Genomic DNA, 6,061 nt, shown 5'->3' with positions numbered 1-6,061 from the left:
AGGAGGGGAGAGGCCAGGAAAATGACAGTGAGGATGGATTTGAGGAGGAAGTGTCAGAAACTGAAGATGACACGGTATATAATCCAGACCAAGAAATAACTAATGAGGAGGAATCCAGTGATGAAGAGGACGGCCATGCTGAGGTTGCTGTCACATTCAAGTCAAAGAATGGGAATTTATCCTGGTCTTCATCCCCACCTGAGAATCAAATTAGGCTTTCAGCTGAAAATGTCATCAGGATGACCCCAGGACCTACAAAATATGCAGTATCCCGGACTGATGACATCAAATCCTGCTTTGAACTGTTCCTGACTGAGTCCAGTGTAACCAAAGGTTGCAATTGTTTCGTACAAAACATTTGTTATTGCAAATTAATTGTATATTTTAATTTGTACGAGACATATAGTCAAGTACAGCCAAGTTTAATTTTGGCCTTTCATCAAGTTACTCACGAAATGAACATAAAACAGCAACACTGCTGATAAGACCTGCCACTGGCAACGTTTGTCATTTTAAATGACAGTGAAGGTCAGTGTTGGATAAAAATGAGCAGCTGCTTCCTGAATGTTTTGTACACTGTTCTTTGCTAATGAGAGTTTCATATTTTTTCCTGCACTAAAACACAGCCAGATATCCTAGCATGCAAAGCTGCAAAGCTCAGATCTGAATCTTAGCAGGGGGTGAGATGAATCTCCTCAAGGGCAGAGCTAAGTCTATATACGGCCTGTTCCGAAATCCTTAAAGGAAAGTTCTGTAACTTTAAAAACATTACTTCACAAATATTTTAAGCGTTAGACAGTTACTAAAGACGTGCAGAGTTTTAACCTAGTTTAGACCTCTTGGTTTTATTTTATTTTTTTAACCCTGCACAAAGTTCTTTTGCACTGCAGACATTTTGAAAGTCAAAGCAGGGAAAGCTCAATGTAGGCGTTCCAATTTAAGGGCCCTGTATCTGTACATGCTCGGTTTATATAGAGCAACAATGTCAGTGAGGTAGGAGGTCGGGGTGGGTGGATGTTTCAACAAAACATCAAACTTTAACTGAGATGCCTTCTGTTCGTTTCCTATTTCTAACCAAAAGTCAACTTTGTTACTGTGTTTTTGTTTTTAAGCAAGACAGTAACCTTTTCCTATCCTTAACTGTTCCGTGAACGATCGTCACTGCCACTAGATGTCACGCTAGACCACCAGAATCTCCAAACAACGCAAAATAAATAGTTACCCTGTGTCCAGAGAACCAGCAAAAACTATCCAGCCAAAATCATGAGCATTGCCGTGATATATTCTATACAGCAAAGCTGGCAGTAAGCCAGCTAGCGATAACAATACTAAACACATTCATAATGTTGGTAACAGCACATTAGCTAACATTATCGTGCCTACTGTAGCCCGTCACTCATGAAAACAGACATGGAGGAGAAGAAAAGGCAGTTCTGAGTTAAGCTGGAGCCTTTTAGCAGCTTGTAGGGTTCTCCGTATCAGTAAAGCCAGACCAGTATTGGCTCCATGGTTAGACTTGGAAAGAAAGAAATTCTGTCTTGGACTTATCCACTGGGACCAACCACAGTAGGAAGCCTAATTTTGATCCGTTGAAGTTACTTACTGCATTACACTCTTCTTGTATCAGTTTCAAATTAAAAGCGTAAATGCTCTCAGCATTTTAGTGGACAGAAACCATACATTTCTTAAGACTTTTATTCTGAAACATTTGGATGGCCGTGTTCTGGAAAACACATTGAATTGCATTATTTGGTGAAATATGGTATGCCCCTGTGCTGTTCAACACAAACAAAAAGTGGCCTGATCAAATTCAATTAATGTCAAAATATATTACTGCATAAGAATAATAGGCTACTTGCTCAATGCTAGTGCAAACTATCATTGTCATTTCTTCAGTGACATATGTGCAAATTCTCTTTATTCTGCTTTTTAGGATAATGAATGGGACCATGCAAAGAATGCAGTATGGAACAAGCTAGCAGGTATTGGTTGTTGCAAGATTTTTAGGCAGGCTTTTAGGGGCAATTATCGCTGTCCAAGTCCATACACATTAATATGTGCAATATGCTACTATATATCACACACTGAAAAGTCATGCTGAACAGCAAACTCGGAAGCCAGTAGAAGTATATAAATTCCAGCGTCGTGGGCTCATGCAGAGAAGTAGCAACAGACACATGAACATGTCAGGCATGATGAAACAGTTCCATGTATATTTATAGGATGCAAACTTACATTTACAGTGAATCCAACATACACAAAAACGGGAGACACAACCTGCATTCATTAAAAGACTTTGAAGCCAATGTCAGTACAAGCGGTCAGTTGCATCAGTCTCTGCAGGCAGAGTCAGTGGATACACATCATGAATATGAAACACTAAGTTGTGGTTATGCTGCAGAATTACACCTGCCACATTTTATTGAAGAGAAATTGCTTGAATTTTATTGAACTTGGAAAATATTATTCACTTTCCAAAGGCGGTTACTGATGAGGTCCTTTCTGAACTTCACTACATATTAACTACAGCATCTTTGCCTGTCACAAAAGCTATTGTTTCTGGTGTATTTCAAAGTCATGAACTCAGTAGTTGATGAGCTTTCCATTGTTCTATGCAAATTTAATCCGCTGGGCATAGGTATTGCAAAGGATGGCCCTGGAGATATTGCATGTAAATGCACACAGTGCTATACCTCTCATTTTGGTGTTGTTGAGCCAGTTGAGTACATACTAGATGCCCAGAGGAGACATTTTAATACATCATTCTATTACAATATTTGCAATATACGCAACATTTGTGGTTTGTCCTTGAACATCTTGAACTTCTGAGAATACTAGACCAGCTTTTGACTTCCAGGAGTACAGAACCATGACAGAAACAAAATCCTTTTCTATCTAGTGAAAGTTTGAGAATAGCAGTTCATCTTTATGTTTTGTCATGGTTTGACCTGATGGACACTTTTTGTTTGGACTTTTGATTCACTTCCTGTTTTATTATGTAGTAGAGTTCCTTGTGTGTCCACTGTGTTTTCATTTCCTGTCTTTTGTCTTCTGTTTCCTTCCTTGTTAATTGTCTGCCCCACCCTAATATGTTTTACCTGTGTTCAATCACCCATGCCTCCCTGGTGTGTATTTAGTTTCTGTGTTCCCACTTGTCTTGGTCTTGGTTTCTGCTTGTCAAGATCTGGTTGTTTTTTTTGTTTTGTTTTTTGTGTTAGGGAAGTTTCTCTTTTTGTTATTAATTACTATTGATTTTGAGATGTGCAACCCTCTTGGGACATCTTATCAGAAGCACATCATCTGTGGTGTTTATTAGGTTTTGGGTAATTTGTCAACAGGTTCCCATTTAACACTAACCTCAGTCTATTTAGCTGTTCTATGCAAATCTCAAGATGTAAATGTAATGTGTTGGAGCCTCTCTTTAAAGACTTGACCATGTTAGAACAGGAGGATGTCTTTATGTCTCAGCTTGGTCACTTTATTAAAGGTCCTGTTAAGTGTGTGATACCTGACAATCTTGCAGCCCATGAGTCTAGATTTTGTACTGAAGATGAATCCAAATTTCAGACTAAGGTCAAGACAGCTGCTTTTCCAATTTAGAACCAGAAACATCCATGATATCATGTCCAGTCTTCTCAGGGGTGTCAAAAAACAGTGTGTTTAAACAGTGCACCCTTCATTTTCCTCTTGACATTGTGCATGATCTCTTTGACGGTGTTGTTCCTCTACATATTATAAAGTTTTCTGTCTATAGAGATGGGGATGGGGAGCCAGAGGATGTTGTGATTGTGATCGAAGGCATTAAAGCCCTGAACAATGTTGGCAGTGTCATCATAGTGTTTGGGCTCATTTATTTTCTTGATTTAAACTTTCCAGACAACCTCAAGTAGACCTTCGAGTGTTTCTCCAGAAGGTCATAATGAATTTGGATGGGAACAGGCTGAAAATGAAGTTGTTTGCATGAGATGTGAACACCAAGTGACAAAGTACATTGTCAAGTTTCCTCATCAGATCTTGTAGGAGTTTTTTTTTTTTTTTGGTTTTCCATTTTAATCTGCTGTCCGGTCAATGACTAATGACAATCAATGACCTCATGGATGTTTTCCTTGTGCTGACATTTTGAGGGAATTGACTAGGCTGTACAGAGGCAGGGGACTGTAATATACAGAGCTTTACATATGATGAGCAGCCACGGGGGGGATTGAGCGATTTTCCTGCAATTGTTCCTCCTTGACAAACTAATGGTGGATGGGAGTTCAAGTCTGGAATACCATGGGCTCCGACGAGTGTTTACACATGTGAAGTTTGCCTACTTCACCTCCTGATCATAGCTGCTCGAGCGTGACTCCACCCTCCACGCTTCTCATGCTGCCATTCTCATCTCAAATGTCAACCGGTGCATCCACTTTTCTCCTCCCTGTTGCCTGAATGCACGACTTGAAATGGACTCGAGTGACATTTAAATGACTATGGATATCCTCGTTAGTCATAATCAGACTCTTGGACTGTGAATGAATGAGGACTCAGAAGAGGTCCACACTACATGTTTCAGTTAGCACCTATTATAATACATCAAATGCTATTCTTCAGTGTAAATGAGTGTTGTTGAATGTTCTTGCAAAACTATGCCCTTGTTTGAACTGAATGTCACCAGAGTAAAAAGAAAAAAAACAAAGAGAGAATTTTGCATTTGCCATATTGGTAGTAAATGTTGATTGTATGCTTTTTTTGTAGAATTGATGATTTCCATTTTGATGTTTTCTCGGTTCTAACATTTAGACACAGTGTAAGCTGCACTGTGGCGCATTATATTGAACTCTCTGAGTGTTTTTTCAGTAAAAACACTTCAACCAGGTTTTGTCTCATGTGTCTTAATGGTGGATCAAATAAAATAAAAAAAAAAACCTTATTTCATTTCCAGTTTACTATATTAGTTGGAGTTGGACATTATACAATACATTTTACTTAGGTAATGTAATCATTTTATTAGCTGTAATAAAATGATAAAAAAAAAATAGTTGGAATACCTCAAAATATATTGGATGTACTTTGGTTTGAGTGGGGGCTTCAGTACATATATTCATTAGATGGAAATCCTGCCAACAATTTAATTGATTCGTTTCTTTGTGTGTGTAAAGAGGTGGACAGGTGGATGGACACCGAACAAAGTGCTGGACTATGATACAAGAGACAAGGGTTCACATCCTGAGCCCTGTGTTTTTATGTTGAGAAACTTGTTTGAGTTATGAAAAGTATTAAGTATTTCTAAAAATGTATTTGCTGTTACAAACTAGTAAACATAATTTGTATGAGACCAGTTTATACTGTATATCTATTCTTGGTGATAAATGGTCATTGATGTTAATACACTGCATCTTCCACTGTGAATATCTGTAGAGGTAGTGTACTTTTCTTTTTTGTTCAACCACAGTAGCTAAAACCCTCATACTGAAACGCTCCAATCCACTCACTGTACCTGGTCCCTTTTCATACTGGAGGTCACGACATAATGGATAATATCAGAAAAAAAATGCATCATTTAAGGTCTGGGTTCCTAACCCTGAAATTATGTTTGTTTTGCATAAACAAACAAAGAAATTACATTTCCTATAAACTCAATAGGGATATGTTGTTAATTTACATATTCAGCAAGTGGTAAATGCACTGATGGGTCTGGGTTTCCAGATGTAGTGGTAAGATCATAAGTGAGATTTCACTTAATTTTCATAACTTAACTTTGTTTTAATCAACGCATATGTTCTAACTTATATTTGGCATATTGCCTCTTCTGTTCAAAAGTAAATAAATAAATAAAGACGTCCCATCCTGCTTGCCAGAGGATTTTTTTGCTGGCAGATACTGCTTTGAGCAGCAAATGTGAAGAAAATGAATGTATTCTCTATAAAAATGTAGTGAATTATTAAATTATTAGAATTATTTAAGACATTTTTTTTTTTATCTCTTTTTATAGTTTTGCTGCTATAAGTGGAAATCTGCAGGGGATAAGGCAACATTATCCCCCAATGACACGTGACTTGCTGTTACATAGAACAAAGCAGGA

This window comes from Seriola lalandi, unplaced genomic scaffold (genome assembly GCF_002814215.2).
Source record: "Seriola lalandi dorsalis isolate HSWRI2012SDOR001 ecotype SW California unplaced genomic scaffold, Sedor1 jcf7180002054933, whole genome shotgun sequence".
NCBI lineage: Eukaryota > Metazoa > Chordata > Actinopteri > Carangiformes > Carangidae > Seriola > Seriola lalandi.
This window is presented reverse-complemented; position numbering follows the sequence as displayed.